The 18,931-nt window shown below is 41.4% G+C and overlaps 1 pseudogene; it reads left to right on the forward strand.

Moving 5' to 3' along the window:
- Nucleotides 1-13,080: 13,080 nt before the first annotated feature.
- LOC130034288 (prefoldin subunit 4-like) lies at nucleotides 13,081-13,477 on the forward strand (annotated as a pseudogene).
- Nucleotides 13,478-18,931: the final 5,454 nt, after the last annotated feature.

Raw genomic sequence — 18,931 nt, forward strand, 5'->3', positions numbered from 1 at the left:
AAATAATACAAGGGGTTAAGGAAATCAGGAATTGTTTTATCAAAAGAATAAACTTTGTTCCACATTTATTTGGTTCATACATGTTAATGATCAATCAAGTTCTCTGGGTTTATTGAACTCTTAATATCATTGTTGCTGTTAGTATTTTTATTATTAACAACAATATCATTTTGATAAGGTTAGGACCACATGTACAAGGCAAGTGCTCCACTACTAAGTCATAAACTCAGCCAGAAGGGTTGGTGTTTTATAAAAAAGGAAAAGTAATGATTTTAGTATTGCATATGACTAAAAGTTTCATCAAGAGATTCATAAAACTAATCCCCAAATTAGAAAAAAATAGAAAGTTCCAGAGATACTTTCTAGGGAGGAATTCAGTGTTGCCTCAAAGATTCCTTAGTTACATTTGTGAGCCTCCCTGAGCATTTAACTGTATGCTCAGAAATATGACTTTTATAGTAATTTCACTCTAACTTTCTTATAAATACACTAATTATTCATTCTAACCCCATAAGAAAACTATGGACTGAGACTGGAGTGCTAGTACAACAGGTAGAACATATGCCTTTCACAAAGCCGGCCCTGGTTCTATCCCTGGCATCCCATATGGCCCTCTGAGCACAGCAAGAAGTGATTCCTGAGTGCAGAGCCAGGTGTAAACCATGATCACTGCTGGTTGTGGTGGAAAAAAGGAGAAAAAAAAAACAAAAGCTTGGACCATACACAGCAGTCGTCCTTGAAGGTCATCCAGGAAACAACTGTTTTCTACAACAGAGTTGTAGTCAGGGGGCATTTTTCCCCCAAACTTTGTAACTCACTTTGTTCCCTGAGCCATTAAACCTCCCATTTTATTTATTTACCCGATACCCATCTGCTAAGGAGTTACTATCAAAGATATATAAGGGAATGATAAAACTTTACAATGAAAAACATCCAACCCCATCAAAAAATGGGGAGAAAAAATCAACAGAAACTTGCTAAGGAAAAGATATAAATGGACAACAGGCACAAGAAAAATTCTCTACATGACTAATCATCAGGGAGATGCAAATCAAAACAACAATGACATATCTCACACCACGGAGACTGGCACACATCAAAAATAATAAGAACAGGGGGTACGGTGCCACCCAGCAGTCCAACTTGTACCTGCAGGGCAAGTGCATAAGCAGCCTGATGGGTGACTTCAGGCTTCCTGATACCTAAATTGCCACTCTGTCTCTGCCTGGACCCCAACAACTTGAACCAAATTTCCGAAGAAATTAAACAGCCAAAAGTTATGTATGTGGGAGTGATGTCCACAAACCACCTCTGGCTCAGCTATACATGCTTATTGATCAGCCTTGCTTCAGAGACCCATAAATCTCAAGAGCGATCAAAAGCAGGCCATTTAAGTGCATTAATGACTACGATTCGAGACTCACAAATGAATCTTGGAGGAGAGCAATATGCATCACAGATGTCTCCCCACCCTGTGCCAGGCTGATTTCACTGGTGCACTTTGGAGGGGAACAGGTGAGTCCCTCCACCTGCCCCAAATGAACCCCAACAGCCGCAAACCGCCAGAACGCAATCACTGCCATGTTCATGGCTGACCATCACAATATAAAAAACATGATATGAGACTAATAACAACGGCAGTAGAATTAAAGCCCAGAAAGACTGATTGGAAGCATGCCACAAGTGGTGGGAGGCAGAGCAGTTGGGATGGAGAACGGACCATTATGACAAGGATAGTTGGAAATGATCACTCTGGACAAGACCAGAGTGCAGAAAGTAGGTAAAGGGACAGAGATTATAACCTTTTAGTACCTATAGTGCAAACCATAATGCCAAAAGGAGAGAAAGAGAGAGAGAGAGAGAGAGAGAGAGAGAGAGAGAGAGAGAGAGAGAGAGAGAGAGAAGGAAGTGCTTGAGTCTTTGACATAGAAGCAGGCTTGGGGCGGGAGGGAAACTGGGGACATTGGTGGTGGGAAATGTACACTGCTAAAAGGACAGGTATTGGGACATTGTATAACTGAAATGATAAACTTTGTAACTGTATATCTCAGGTGATTCAATAAAAAAATCCTCCCATTTTATATTTGGAATCACACAAACTACACAGTTTCTCCTGCATCTAATTTTAATTGGGTTCAAAATCAATCAAAATCAGTCTTAGAAAGCTCAAAAGGCTCTATGAATAATGTCATGCTTTGCATGCAAGCAACCTCAGTTTGATCTCTGACAATGTATGGTCCCTTGAGAATTGTAACACACTTGGAGTAACCCCTAAGTAACCCCTGAACACCTCTAAGTGGCTTAGTAACTTACTTCTAATAGAAAAAACTACAGGAAGTCACTGTTGTGATTGTTATATAAGATTTTTGCTCTGTCTTGCTATTTAGTTCTTTCTTTTTTGAAACCTACTGGAGAGATCAACATAGTAAAGAATTGAGAGGTACATCTAGTCCACATCCAGAAGGGAACTGTGGATCTCTATCTAAAAACCTATGAAGAACTGAATCACCGAAACAACCATAAGATCTTAGAAGTGAACTTTCTTTTTTTTTCTTTTTTTGTAGGAGTACTGCTATTTATTCAGTCACTGATTAGCTGATTGAATTGTGCATGAACTCCACCTTACTTTTTTTTTCTTTTTCCATTTTTTATAATTTTATTTATTGAATCACCGTGAGAGCAGTTACAAAGCTTTTGGGTCTAAGTCTCAGTCATACAATGAAACACCCGTACCTTCACCAGTGCCCATTCTCCACCACCAAAAATCCCAGTATACCCCCATCCCACACCCTCTCCCTGCCTGTGGGGCAGATGATTTCTACATTACTCTCTCTCTCTCTACTTTGATCACATTCACTATTTCGACACCAGACCCACCATTGTTTAAGATTTTACCCCAACACTCAGATCTGCTGAAAAGGCAACAATAGACAATTTGTGTTCTATTGCTGGTTATGAATAACATATGATGTCGTGTGGCTGCAGTAGGGCCATGTGGTTTTGAAGTTCTGAAATTTTAACACTTAAATCTGGAGGGATTTCTGCCAAAAGCCACTGGGTTTAGAGATCTGCTCCTGAGTCTCTGGGATCATGACCGTTGGGCAGCTTGATGAGGAGCCAAAGAGGCCATTCATGGGCGATGACTTGGGGTCTCATTGGGGTGGGGAAGACAGGCCCGGCTCCACCTCCCCCCCCATCCCGTGAGACCCAACAAGTTTCGTCACTGCGGGCCCAAGCCTGACTGTCCAATGGCCTCTGGAGGATGACAGCCACCAAGTCGCCAAGAGGGAGCAGGCGGAGGGACAACACCCTTTCCTCCCTGGGGTGGCCTGGCGACAGTAACGTACTGTGGAGTCCGGATGCATTTCTGCCAAACACCACTGGGTTTTGAGATTTGTTTCTGAGTCTCTGGGATCATGGCCATTAAGCAGCTTGATCAGGAGCCAGAGAGGCCATTCGTGGGCGATGACTTGGGGTCTCGTTGGGGTGGGGAGGACAAGCCCGGCTCCACCCTCATCCCATGAGGCCCTGTGTGTCTCGTCACTGGGGGCCCAAATGTGACTATCCAGTGGCCTCAGACGGATGGCGGCCACTGGGCCACCAGGGGGAGTAGGCCAAGGCATGAAACCTATTCCCACCTGGGTTGGCCCAGCACCGGTAGCCTACTGCAGAGACCAGACGCATTTCTACCTAAAGCCACTGGGTTCTGAGATTCGTTTCTGAGTCTCTGGGATCATGTCCATTAAGCAGTTCAATCAGGAACCAAAGAGGCCTTGCTTCCAATTATAGAGCTGAGCCGGAGGTGGTTTGTGGGTGTGTTTCCCACATACCTAACTTTTGGCCGTTTACTTTCTTGGTAAACTTTGCCCCAAGTTTTTGGGGTCTGGCCAAAGGCACAGCAGCAATTTTGGGGTATCTGGAAGTCTGAAGGCGCCATGAGGCTGCTGATGCACTCACCTCACAGGTACAGATTGACCTGCTGGTGGCACCATACCCCCGAGAAGTGAACTTTCCCCAGGAAAACTTTCCACTGAGATCCCAGCCCTGACTGATGCTTGAATTTCAACCTTGTGAGAGTCTCTGAAACTAAGGACCCAGTTGTGCCATTCCAAAATTTCTGACTCACAAAAGCTAGAAAATAAATATTTTCAACCATTATATTTATTCATGATAGCATAGTGGGTAGGGCGTTTGTCTTGCATGTGGCTGACCCGGGTTCATTTCCTCTGCCCCTCTTGGAGAGCTCGGCAAGCCCACACTTCAGTGCCTGGCAAGCTCCCCATGGCGTATTTGATATGCCAAAAACAGTAACAAGTCTCACAATGGAGACATTACTGGTGCCCGCTCGAGCAAATCGATAAACAACAGAAGGACAGGACAGGACAGATATTTATTATAATTTGATATCTGTGACAGAAAATGTATACAAAATTATTTCCTCCATTCTCATCTCGCCTTGGACCACTGCCTCCCCCATGCCAACATCTCCACCATGCTTACAAATTTACACAAACATGTTTTAGAGATAACCTGCCCAATAGTTCTACTGTTGCAGCATATTGGCATTCTGTTGTTTTATTAAAAATTTTTTTTAGTGATACATCATGGGGTACAGTTGTAGACTTACAAATTTTTGTGCTTGGGTTTCAGTTATACAATGATCGAGTACCCATCCCTCCACACCACTGATGCCAGTATCCCTCCCACCCCCCCTATCCCCCCATCCACCCTTCCTCTGTTGCAGGGCATTCCCGTTTGTTCTCTCTCTCCTTTTGGGTGATGTGATTTGCAAAAGAGGCATTGAGGGGCAATCATGTTTGGTCTATAGTCTACTTTCAGCATGCATCTCCCATCCTGGCAGGATCCTCCCAACACCCTTTATTTGGTGTTCCCTTCTCTATCTGAGCTTGGATTCTGTTTTTGGTCCACAATTTGTGCTTAGAGATCACTCCCAGTGGCTGTGGGGAACAATACATGGTGCCAGAGATCAAACCTAAGTTAATAATGTACAAGGGAAGGGGTATGGTGCCGCCAGCAGGTCAATCTGTACCTGTGAGGCAAGTGCATTAGCAACCTGATGGCGCCTTCAGACTTCCAGATGCCCCAAAATTGCTGCTGTGCCTTTGACCAGACCACAAAAACTTGGGACAAAGTTTACCAAAAAAGTAAAAGTTAGGTATGTGGGAGACACACCCACAAACCACCTCCGGCTCAGCTATATAATTGGAGGCATGGCCTCTCTGGTTCCTGATCAGACTGCTTAACGGCCATGATCCCAGAGACTCAAAAACAAATCTCGAAACCCAACGACTATTGGCTGAAATGAGTCTAGTCCTTGCAGTAGGTTACAGGCGCTGGGTCACCCCAGGTGAGAATAGGTTTCATGCCTTGGCCTGTTCCCTGGGGGCCCGGTGGCCGCCATCCTCCAGAGGTCACTGGACAGTCAGGTTTGGGCCCACAGTGACGAAACACATGGAGCCTCACGGGATGGCGGTGGAGGCAGCCCTTCCATCCCCATCCCAACGAGACCCCGAATCGCTGCCCACGAATGGCCTCTCTGGCTCCTGATCAAGCCAATTAATGGCCATGATCCCAGAGACTCAGAAAAAATCTCTAAACCCAGTGGCTTTTGGCAGAAATGCGTCCGGTCCCTGCAGTAAGTACCGGTGCTGGGCCAACCCAGGTGGGAATAGGTTTCGTGCCTTGGCCTGTTCCCTCTGACTGCCCAGTGGCTGCCATCCTCCAGAGGCCACAGGACAGTAAGGTTTGGGACCTCAGTGACAAGACATGTGGGGCCTCATGGAATGCGGGTGGATCTGGCCCTTACCTCCCCACGCCAACGAGACCCTGAGTCTCTTTGAATGGTCTTTCTGGCTCCTGATCAAGCTGCTTAACAGCCATGATCTCAGAGACTAAAGAACAAATCTTGGAACCCAGCAGGTTTTGGGAGAAATCCCTCCAGATTTAAGTGTTAAAAGTTTTGAAATTTCAAAACCACTTGGCCACTGCAGCCATGCGACATCATATGTTATTCATAACCAGCAATAGAAAACAAATTGTCTACTGTTGCTTTTTCAGCAGATCTGACTGTTGGGGTAAAATTCCAAATAATTATGGTGGGTCTGGTATCAAAATATTGAATGTAATCAAAGTAGAGAGAGAGTAATGTGGAAATCATCTGCCCCACAGGTAGGGGGAGGGTGTGGGATGGGGGTGTACTAGGGTTTATAGGGGTGGAGAATGGGCACTGGTGAAGGTACGGGTGTTTCATTGTATGACCTAGACTTAAACATGAAAGCTTTGTAACTGCTCTCATGGTGATTTAATAAATAAAATTATAAAAAATGAAAAAAGTAAGGTGTAGTTCATACCCAATTCAATCAGTTAATGAGTGGCTGAATAAATAGCAGTACTCCTGCGTACATAAAATTAAAAAAATAATGTACAAGGAAGGTGACTTATCCACTGCACTATCTTTCCAGTACCTTTGTACTATAATCTGGAAAAACAGAACACCGATTTGGTCGTTTTCTTCTACAAGATGAAAGGCGCTACCATCTGGCTGTTCATACACTTGGGTTCAATCCCCGACACCCCATATGCTCCCCCAAGCCAGCCAGGTTTGATTCCTGAATGCAAAACTATGAATAAGCCTGAGCACAGCTGGGTGTGTTAATATCTTCCTTTATTTGTAATAGCATGACATTCTCCTTAATATTTGTTCACAGTGAAGTTTATTTATATTGTCTGTTTGTTTTTCTTGTTAGGTGACCCAAATTTTCTGCTATTCACTTTAATATGGTATTTATAATCCATGCTCATCATCTCAAGTAAAGTTATATGAAAGCATCTTACACAGTACTTTTTTTCTGGGACACACACAACAGTACTCAAAACTTATTCCTGGTTCTGTACTCAGGGTTCACCCCTGGTGGGATTCAAGAAGAGATGATATGTTGTTCCATAGATTGAAACCACATAGCCATGTGCAAGGAAAATGCCTTATCCACTGTACAATCGCTCTGGCCCCAGATTTTTTTCTAAGTCAACTTTAATTAACTTAATAATGAACATCTATACAGCAGGCACTGGAGATACATCTATTGTGAATTATGTAGCTGCCATATAAAGATTACTAAGACATGAATTTTACCTTTAAAGGGCTCACAGATTAGGTGGATGGGTTATAAAGATGACTCTCATAAATTTTACTTTTAAAGGGCTCATATCTGATAATCATAATACCATGATTTAGAAGTTGTAATAAATGTCTATACAAATGGTTATGGAAAGGACAATGATGAAAGTGAGAAGTCTCCACAGGTGATTAGAGTAAATTTTATCTAGAGGGCAGTTTTGGGAATAATCCTTGATACCTGATTAGAATTTTTGCCTGTGGAGATCAGTAACAATATATTCTAGGCAAAGAACATACGATTCATCTTCAAGAAGGTATTGGTTGAAAAGTCATATTCGAATAGAGCTTTAAAAGATTTTAAAATCTCCCCAGAGTACAGGGAGGAGAAGGAAAGAAAGAGTGGAGAGGAGGTAGAGAAAAGACAGATGAGAAGCAATGGGAGCCAGGTCAGGGGATTAAGGTACAAAGGTGGTGTTAAGGGGTGATAGATATCTAAACCACAGAGTCAATAACACTGAAATCAAGAGACCCAACCTTTAACAATTGAACTTAGAAAGGTTCCTGTAAAGAGGGTAGGCTATGGGGTGGGGGAGTATAGTTGGGAATCTGGTAACATTGGTGGAGGGAAGTTGACACTGGTGGTGGTATTGGTGCTGCAATATTGTATATCTAAAACTCAACTATGCCCACATACAAAAGACCAAAAGCAACCGGTGTTGGTGTGGATGTGGCGAGAAAGGGACTCTCCTTCACTGCTGGTGGGAATGCCGACTGGTTCAGCCCTTTTGGAAAACAGTATGCACGATTCTCAAAAAATTAGAAATTGAGCTCCCATTTGACCCAGTAATACCACTCCTGGAAATATATCCCAGAGAGGCAAAAAAGTATAGTCGAAGTGACATCTGCACTTGTTTGTTCATTGCAGCACTGTTTACAATAGCTAGAATCTGGAAAAAAACCGAGTGCCTGAGAACAGATGACTGGTTAAAGAAACTTTGGTATATCTACACAATGGAGTACTATGCAGCTGTTAGAAAAGATGAAGTCATGAAATTTATATACAAGTGGTACTATATGGAAAGTATCATGCTAAGCGAAATGAGTCAGAAAGAGAGGGACAGACATAGAAAGATTACATTCATCTGGGGAACATAAAGTAAAAAAATAGGAGACTAACACCCAAGAATAGCCAAGATAAGTACCAGGAGTATTATTCCATGGCTTTGAGGCCAGTCACATATGCTAGGGGAAAAGGCAGCTCAGATAGAGAAGGGAGCGCCAAATCAAGGATGTTAGGAGGTTCCTTCCAGGATGGGAGATGCGTATTGAGAGTAGACTATAGACTGAACATGATTGCCACTCAATGTCTCTTTTGCAAACCACAGTACTCAAAAAGAGAGAGATAACAAAAGGGAATGCCCTGCCACAGTGGTAGGGTGGGATGGGTGGGATGGGGGGATGGGGGGAATAGGGAGTGGGAGGGATACTGGGATCAGTGTTGGTGGAGAATGGGCACTAGTGGAGGGATGGGTATTCAATCATTATATAACTGAAACCCAAGCACAAAAATTTGTAAGTCTGCAACTGTACCTCATGGTGTTTCACCAATAAAAATTTAAACATAAATAAAAAATAAATAAATAAAACTCAACTATGAATAACTTTGTAAATCATGGTGCTTTAATAAGTTTTTTTTAAGATTTAAAACTTGATTTAAAGTGGTTTCATTATGTTCTCTTCTAATATTTCTAAGGCACTTCAAGCAATCAAAAGGACATATGAGGATTTGAAATAGATGGAGAGTGCATTTTCAATTTTCAACCTCCACATTAGTACAAATGATCTGAAAAATGCAACTGTAATTGTGGGAATAATAAAGTCTAGTATTTGAATTTGGATCTGTCTGAGAAAATCAGGTCATTACACAAGCTCTTAAGCAGCATAGAGAAACTCCAGGTAGAGAAATGCATAAATATAACCATTGACAATTAGAGGACAAAGTTATTTTCTCTGAAAATTGTTTTATGAAATTTGCCATAGAACCAGTCACACTGAGATTTTATTTGAGGTTTCTAAGTTGTTTCTCCAAAAGTTCTTTGCAAAAAACATTTCACTGCACTCATTTTTGATGCTTTATTCATTAGCCATAAGGAAATTTTTGCTATAAAAGAGAAAATAATTTCATTTTCATTTCATTCATTTCATTGAATGTTTGGCGTTAAATTTAATTTCAGTGAAAATCTCAAAGCACACCCAATTGTATAGTATATAATTTTAGCCCTCATACTGGTTTATATAGTGAAAAGTTGACATGGTATTGTTAAAATGGTAAATGTTAACAGCTATATATATTCAACTTGATAGAAAGTATGGTGATAACATTTACCAGGAGTGTGAAATCACAGTATACTAGACAAGAAAATGGCAAAATCTCTTTGTAAATCCTACAGTGTACATAGACACCCCTCTACCTGTCAAAACCAAAAGTTTACCAAGATACAGCAGCTAGTAAAGAAGCATTTAGTAAGTCATGGCTATCTTTGGGAGCATTCATAACCAAATCTAACTAGTTTAGATACAATGGCTTTCCTTTTTAAAAAAAATTCATTTCATTTAATCATTGAATGTCACTGTAAACAGCCACATGTAGCTAGTATCTGGTATATTGATTAGGGTAGCTTCAGAAGATGGATTTACTGAGATGGAATGGAGGATGAAAAAAATCTATAGTATCCATAGTGTCGATTAAATCTTGGCATATCACTGTGGAGAATAACCCTCACTGTCTACTTACATTCCTGTAAAATTTGCATGCCTATAAAATGAGGAGAGTTACTTCAGAGGGTGATGTTATGATTAAGTAGCTAGGAAACAGCTGAGGGATAGTAGTACTTGTAGGACCAAGAATACCGGGGGACTGAATTAAAACAAAGTAAGAAAGATTATCTCAGACAATAAAAGATACAGAATGATCTCTCTCATATGTGATATCTGAAGATACACAGTAAGTGACTGGAGTGATATTACAGTGAATATGGCACTTGCCTTGCATGCGGGCAACCTAAGTTCTATCCTCAGCACCCAATATGGCCTTCCGGACTTGCCAGGAGTGATTCTTGAGCAAAGAACCAGCAGTAATCTCTGAGAACCACCAAGTGTGGCCCCTAAACAATAAATAAACAAAGATACACAGTCAGGGAGCAACAAGTGGCCAAACGCAGAAGAACTGGAATGCTGGTCCACAGAATATCGCTTGGGAGGATATGAAATGGATGGAGCATTTAGGAACTTGGCGGATGGATATGGGTACCCTGGTGGTTTACCAGTGTTGGAATGATGTATATATGAAACTACCATTAACAGTATTGAAAATCACAATACTTCCATATCAATTTTTATCTTATTACTTTATTTCTTATTGAATGACTGAGGTAGATCCTTACAAAGCTGTTCATGATTAGGTGATTAGGTTTCAGTTAGTGCTCCAACACCCGTCCCTCCACCACTGTACATTTCTGAGCACCAATCACCCCAGTTTCCCCCCATCATCCCTACCTCCCCTTCCAGACCCAGTCTGCTTCTATGGAAGGCACTTTTCTTCTCTGCCTCTGTCTCTGTCTCTCTCCTTTACAGTTTTTAAAATATATATATTATTCCAGAGTGAAACAAGTTTTTTACTTGAAAGAAGTTTAGAGAGGTGAGGGGAGAGAGATAAATGTTCAAGTGAGAACACAGAAACACCCAGCTTCACTGCTTCTGACTAATCTCAGAAGAGAAGCCAAGTCAATGAAACTCCCAAGTAGACAAGTTCTTTCAGCTGAAAACTCTTGGGACCTTCTTGGAGTGGTGCAGGTAGACCCACCTACATACTGCCAAAAGCCTCAGCATTCACACATACAAACCACTTCCTCTACCATATAGCTGGCCCAGCTATACCTCTTTACAACTAATCTCAGAAGAGATCCCGAGCTGATGAAATTCATAGGTACACCAGTAACATGCTTCTGCAGCAACGCCTCCAAATTCCACAATACTGACAGCCCAGAAAATGTCAGGCCTTCTCAAAGTTATGGTGGGAAACCTCCCCCGACCTCCTCATACTTCCAGAAGACCCAGTAGCCATGCCCAGTTAAATATTTAACTGCCTAGTTAACTTTTCAGTTAAATATTCTGGATTTTCCTGATTATGCAGCCACATTTGCGATAGCATGACATGTCCAAACTCTACCACAATGACATTCCAGTAGCAGCACACCAAACTGAAAGGAAGACAAAAGCCAGCCAATGTCAACTGAAAAATACATTAACACAGAAGGCTTAACTTGCAAAAACAGTTTAGTAAAACTTCAGACAAGGACTTAATATCCTCATTGTGAGAAACAACAATTTTCACAATTTTTTCTATGTAAAAATTTTTTATATTTTATATCCACTTACTGGTAACAAACAATATAAAATAAATTATTGTGGACCTGCTACAGAGCCAGGTTTTAGGGGAAGTTGGGAAAATGGAGACAATGGTGAAAGGAAGGTGGATCATGGGATTAGTGTCGGAATATTGAATGCCTGTAACAAATCATCATGAACAACTTTGTAAATGACAGTGCTTAAATAAATTGTGAAAAGTACTGACAGCCCAGTAGGAGTACAACAAATTAACTGGGGAAGTAACATAGAAGCCAGCTAAGCTCAGTAAGTGAAAACAATAACAGAAGGCTCAACTAGCAACAAATAGTTCAGTAAATCCTTTGATAATGACTTAAATAGCACAACTGTGAAATACAACACTTTTCACAAATTTTCTCTTACTGAACTATTTTTTTGATAATTCTACTTATTATTTTATTGTAGCAAGCAATATAAAATAAATGATTTTGTGACTGCTAAGGCTTGAGGGTGGGTGGGAAACTGGGGACAATGGTGTAGGGAAGGTCACATTGGTAGTAGGATTGGTGCTGAAACATTGATTTTCTGAAACTGTATTATAAACAACTTTGAAAACCACTGTGTCTAAATAAAGTAAAGAAAAAAAGAGAAAACATGGACTTCTCCATGGGAATATCAGAAGCAAAAGCCCTGATTTTAAAGTAATACTGGCACAAATAAGGCGTGAAGTGGTTGTACTCTACATTTTTGCAAAACAGTTTGGCATAAAATCTGGAACAATTATGGGTATCAATCCATTCCCACCACACCCAACAGCAGGATGCCCACATTCCTCCTCTTCTTGGCTTGAATATTTGATAATGTCTGCAATACTGTTTTAGAGGAATGAATGCTACATTGATGTGCATTTGATTTCTGTTTTGTTGTTGTTGCCATTGTTTATTTGTTTTGCATTGTGGCCACACTCGTTGGTATTCAGGACTTACCCTTGACTCTATAGGATCAAACTCAAGTTAGTCGTGTGCAAGGCAAGTGCCCTGCCAGTTGAACTCTCTACAGCTATATCTGTTTTTTTTTATTATTATTAACAAGGCTTAATTTAAATGGCAATAACTTTTTCTACACCCAAAAGGAAGTTTTCTTGACAGGCACCTTTTCTGGGACAGACAATTGAAAAGCACTGCTTTAAGTACTGGATTTTTAAAGTGTCAAAGGGTTGTAGCTCATCTAACACTCACCTCACATGCCTCACATGTCCAAGGCCCTAAATTTTATTCCTAGAATCAAAAATAAAATAAAATATTGATAATTAAATCATTTTTTAAAGTCAGTAGGGTTTGTTGAGAATGTGGTCCAATGGTAGAATGTAGGCTTTATATACAATGACATGATAATTGCAACAATGAAAAAACAGTTTTTAGTAAGCACCCAACCAAGACAATAACTATAGTGGCAGTAGGAAGAAAAACACAAGTGTAGTGAACTTCTACTCTGAAGTGTTTCCATTAAAATGAATCTGATCCAAAAATTGTCTTTGGCTATTATCTAGCCCCAAGATGGTGGCCACCATGATGAAGGCAGCTGTGGAAGATATCCAATGTTACTTTAGAAGATCAACAAAAGATAAACAAATTTGCATGGAATACAAGTAGAAATGCAAAGCTCAAGGAAGAAATTGATGTTAAGAAGAAACCGCTCCAGAATTTAGAAGACACTTGTGAGAACATCATACTTGTACATGATAATTGCTTAATAATACTTCATCAAGTTGGTGATATTTTCATTAGCCACTCTCAAGAGGAAACACATGTTGGAAGCAATGAAAAATTTGCAAGAAGAAATTGGTGCCTTAGAATCCTGAGTAGAATCAATTCAGCAGTTGTTAGCAGATTTGAAAGTACAATTATATGCAAAATTGGGAACAACATAAATCTTAAAGCTGGTGAAAGTTAAACATTTTTTAATAATTTTTAATTTGTTTAAATAAACGTGAATATTGTTTAAAATGGGAAAAATAGTTGTCCTCTCTGCCTTGTTTTATTCAAAATTATTTTCCTTGGAGACAAAATTCCATGAGTCCAATCTGAACCAAGTATTTATGCCAGACTTAGCTATCACTGGAGGGCCATAAACATGTACCTTAAGCATGATTGGGGTTGGGAAGGATTGCCTTTCTACAATAAAATGGTTAGTCTTAGAAAATAATAACTACAGCAAACACATATTGAGATGGAGGGTAGGAGAGGGTTAAATAGAGAGAATAAAGGACCTAGAAGCAGGATGAATCTTACAAGGTCGGGTCAGGCAGTGTCAGGCAGCACAGATTTATGATCCAGATGTTAGCCATCCTGCCTGTCTTAGAGCCAGAGACTCCAAAAGATAATACAGCTTCTGAGAGGCACAGAATGACCCTGGAACTAAACAAGCTGCATCTAAGCTCCAAGAGAAAATATTTAATTGCTTGTCCTTTTCCTGAGTTAGAAAAGTATGAAAGGAATAATAACCACTGCTCACTGGAATTCAGTCTGGAAGAACCAGTCTATTACTACTGGGATTTTTTTCTTTCCTACTTGTTTTCTTGCCTTTAATGAATGTGTTACTTTGAGTTCTGCTATTGTATCTTCTCTCATGCTTTAGTGACAGGTGACAAGAACTTGTCTGTGCTAACACTTCTAAGTGCTTTCTGTATGCCTGGAAATAATCTAAATACTTAAAGTATGTTGTTTTACTTAAGTGTCACAATAATATAGTTAGGGGAATTTCTCATTACCACACTCTAGATGAGGAAGCTGAAGCACAGACAGGTTTTTAGGAGGTTTCTCCAAAGTTACACTACCTAACAGTGATCAGCCAATCCGTCTACATCCTCACCCTGTGCTACTAACTACCGTATGATAATATGATGCCTCTCTAAGGGAATGAGTGTGTGTTCAGCGTGTGTGTGTGTGTGTGTGTGTGTGTGTGTGAATTCTGAAACACGTAGCCACCTCACTTATTTGGTTGGGTGAGAATTTTCAGGAAATATGGGCATGACAAAGTGAGAAATGATGTGTTCTTGGTCTGCCAGATTTTAACATTCCAGGAAACTGAGTCTCAGGACAGGAAATTGAGTTATTCAAGGTTCCAGAGATAATACTGGAATGGAAGGCCTCCCGATCTCCTTCTGTTTCCAGCACCACTTCCTGTTCTCCCCAAATCATCTTTGCATCCATATTTTGCAACCCCTTCTTGACATTAGAAAGGTTATAAAAGTACACTCCATTTGTTCATTCAGTTCAAACTCTGTCTTATGTATGTCCATCATTCCCTGTGTTGGTTTTATGAGCCATACCCAGCTATGATCAGAGATCATTCCCATCAGGACTTGGCAGAACATATGCCATTCTGGAGGTTGAATCCAGGTAGGTTGCATTCAAGACAAGTGTCCTAAGAGTTAAACTATCTCTCCATACCTATTGAATACCAGATATGATTGTTTGTGAAAATTTTCTGTCTATATTAATCTTTTCCATTTGTCAGAGCTTATCAATCACAGAGAAATATCAGATTTAAAACCTGGCCAGGAAGAGTCCCAAAACTGTGTAAATAAGTAATAAAGTCCAGTATAGAATTACAGTAAATTCTAAAGTCTACTATAGAATTACATTTAATTCTAATGGAAGATTTAATTCCAGTGTCTACTAACATCGTTGCAACACAGTCTACCCCAAGGTTGAAAGAAAATGCTTCCTACAGTTGTCAGAAATGAAAAGGGGGGCTAGAATAATTGTACAGGGCGTAGGGCATTTGCCTTGCATGCCACAGACCTGGGTTCAATTCCTGGCACACCATAGAGTCCTCCAAGCTCACCATGAGTGATCCTAGAGTACGGAGTTAGGAGTATGCCCTGAGCACTGCCACATGTGGCCCCAAAACCGAAAAAAGAAATTAAAAGAATGTGATCAAACAAAATGTACTGCTACTTGGGCCAGCCTTGACAGTTAGCCTGGAATTTCAAAATGTAGAGGGGATAGGGAAATCAAAGATTTGTGTCCATCCAAGTGTGTTGGGGATGTCTTGAACACTAGTACCTTTGATAGAAGACTGTAATGATGAAAGAGCCTAAGCATGGGTCAGAATGAGGCCAGAGAGATATTACAGTGGTTAGGATGCTTGCCTTTCACACAGGCAACCTGGGCTCAATCCCTGGCACCACAAGGGGTCTCCAGAACTTTGTCAGGAAAAATCCCGGAGCACCCATGACTTGAAGGCCAGCCACACGTGCTAGGTGAAAAGGAAGCTCAGATAGAGAAGAGAGCACCAAATAAAGGGAGTTGTGAGGACCCTCCCAGGGTGGGAGAAGCATGCTAAAAGTAGTCTATAGACCAAACATGATTGCCACTCAATGCGTCTCTTGCAAAACACAGTACCCAAAAGAAGAGAGAGAGAACAAGAGGGAATGCCCTGCCACAGAGGCAGGGTGGGACGGGGGGGCATGGGGGGTGGGAGGGATGCTGGGACCCGTGGTGGTGGAGGATGGGCACTGGTGGAGGGATGGGTACTTGATCATTGTATAACTGAAACCCAAGCACAAAAATTTATAAGTCTATAACTGTACCTCATGTTGTTTCACTAATTAAAAAAATTTTTTTAAAAATCCCGGAGCACATAGTCAGCACTGAATGGTGTGACCCACAAAAAGAAAAATAGAAAAAGTATTGGTAAAAATGTAGAATTTGATAAGACATTTGCCTTGCAAGTAGCCGACCTGGGTTCAATCCCTGACACCCTATATGGTCCCCCAAGCACCACCAGGAATGATATTTGAGTACACATCCAGGAAAAATCTCTGAGCATCACTTGGTATGGCTCCCGAACCAAAAAAAAAAAAAAAAGCAGAAAGCAGCAAGTGGGAATGAAAGCAGCATTGAATCTACTCAACCCTTAAGTTTTTTTTCAAAGGGGTAAGGAATAGACCATATACAGATGAAATTATAGGTTTACTCCTGTGTCTGTGGTTAGGGGTAGCTCCTGGAGGGGGTGGCTAAGAGGACTATGAGTTCCCAGTGATAGAACTGGGGTCAGTCTCATGCAAATCAAGCACTTTAAATTCTACACTATCTCTCTGGCTCTAGACAATGCTTTAAATATTAAGGTGCTATGTTAGACAAACTTTATAAGTCACCTAAGCATACCTGCATCCTATGCTCAGTACAATAGTCAAGATATGAAAACAACCAAATGCCAAACTGTGAATAAACAAATAAAGAACTTGTGAATCTCCTGCCCCTGTGTCTGGCTGTCCTCATTGGGACCCCTTGGAGGGGGGCGGGTTGAGTTTCCCTCCCCACCCCAAGCAGAGCCCCGGCAGCTGAAGACCTCCGGAACCAGCCACAGCCATGCTTAAGACCACTCTCCACATGTTCAGATGAGCCTCAGGCATGAAGGTACCAGCAGAGGAACTCAGACAAGCGAGACCCGGGCTGAAATCTCCTAGCCTGCTTGGTTTGGGACTGAGCCTCCTCCACCCAGATCCCCCATATTCCAGTAGGTAGTACACCCACTAACTGCCCCAGTGTTATCCCATCAATGGCCAAGACACAGGGATTATAAAACCCAGCTCCCGGAAGCAAATGCAGCCGCACGACCTCTAATTGTCTAGTTCTCACTCTTGGAGAATCCAGCAGGCTACTGATTGTACCCTGCCTGCATGGTGGAATCTGGCAAGCTCCCTGTGGCATATTTGATATGCCAAAACCCAGTAACAATGATGGGTCTCATTCCCCTGACCCGGAAAGAGCCTCCAATGTGGAACTTGCTAAAATCTCTGGGCTAGGGCGAATGGAGATATTACTGGTGCCTGCTCGAGGAAATCGATGAACAATGGGATGACAGTGATACAATGATACACACAGTAGAATATAATGAAGATCCAAGAAAGAACAAATTGATGCAATCTGCAGCAACATGAATGGAACTAGAAGATATCAGGCTGAGCGAAATCAGTCAGGGGAAAGAGATAAATATCAAATTATCTCACTCTTATATGGGATTACAAGGAAGTGATCATTGACATAAAGAGAGGGATTCGGTAGGGTGATACTATTTCACTGAAACTCTTCAGTGCCACCCTCGAGAATGTCATGTGACGAGTGGAATGGGAAGGAATAGTAGTGAAGATAGGTGGTCTCCGTTTCACTGATGACACTGTTCTAATAACACAAAACATTAGCCAAGTGGCACGAATGCTGGCTGACGTCAATCGTGAGTGTGGAAAGGTCTGACTGCAGCTGAATCTCATGTAGACAATGTTCATGAGAAACAAACTAGTTCCTGACGTTACATTTGCTCTAAATGGAACAAACATCTCCGAATGCAGCAGTTATGTGTACCTGGGTCGAGAACTCAACATGATGAATGACTTGGCACCAGAACTGTGCATGAGGAAAAGAGCAACATGGAATGCCTTCAAGAGAGTCTAAGAAATTGTTAAAAGGATGAAGAACCTGCAGCTCCGGGCACATCTTTTCGACTCTACCGTTCTTCCTGCACTAACATACATCTCAGAGACCTGGACCCTATGAAAACAGGATGAGAACGCTATTCCGGTCTCCCAAAGAGAAATGGAAAGAGCTATGCTTGGTGTATCACGCTTCACTCAAGTGAGAGAAGGAATCCGGAGTTCTGACCTTCATCGATGATCAAGAATCAGGGACACTGTCTCATTTGCCAAGGCGAAAATCAGATGGGCTGGACACGTAATGCTATTTGGAGATGACTTCTGTACTAGAGCTGTTACTGACTGGATTCCATGGGATGTCAAAAGAACACCTGACTGCCCACCTACAAGATGGTCAAATTTCTTCGTCAAGACCCGGAATGAACAGTTTGATGCTCTTCATGTTCCTGGAGCGAGCAGATGCCATCGGGCTACCCTAGCATGCAACAGGGAAGAATAGAGACATTACTAGCACCCGCTTGAGCAAATCAATGAACAGCGGGATGACAAGTGATGCAAGCGATATATGGGACTTAACGACATGCATAAAGGTAGAAACAGAGAGCCCAAAGAAACACAACAGGAGAACTGAACCACATAACTTAGTTTGTGTTTGGAGGGAGGGTTGCAAGGGAGAGGAAACCTTGGGGAAGGAAGGTAGGTATCCTGGTGGTGGGTGTGGTGTTGGAATTATGTGTATGGGAATCATCATTAATGGTATTGAAAACCAAAGAATCTCAATTAAAAAGTTAAAAAATATATGACATACACAGACAAAATTTGACCTAAATCCTCATGTTGCCTCTTTATTAAAGCATCTGGGATGAGTATCTGATATGCATTAACACTGGTGCAGAGTGCCCTTTTCAGGGAGACTGGTGTCATCAGCTAACTTCACTTGGTATTTTTGTACTGTAGAGAAGTGGTGC

The sequence above is a fragment of the Sorex fumeus genome, unplaced genomic scaffold (genome assembly GCF_029834395.1).
Source record: "Sorex fumeus unplaced genomic scaffold, SorFum_2.1 ptg000058l, whole genome shotgun sequence".
NCBI lineage: Eukaryota > Metazoa > Chordata > Mammalia > Eulipotyphla > Soricidae > Sorex > Sorex fumeus.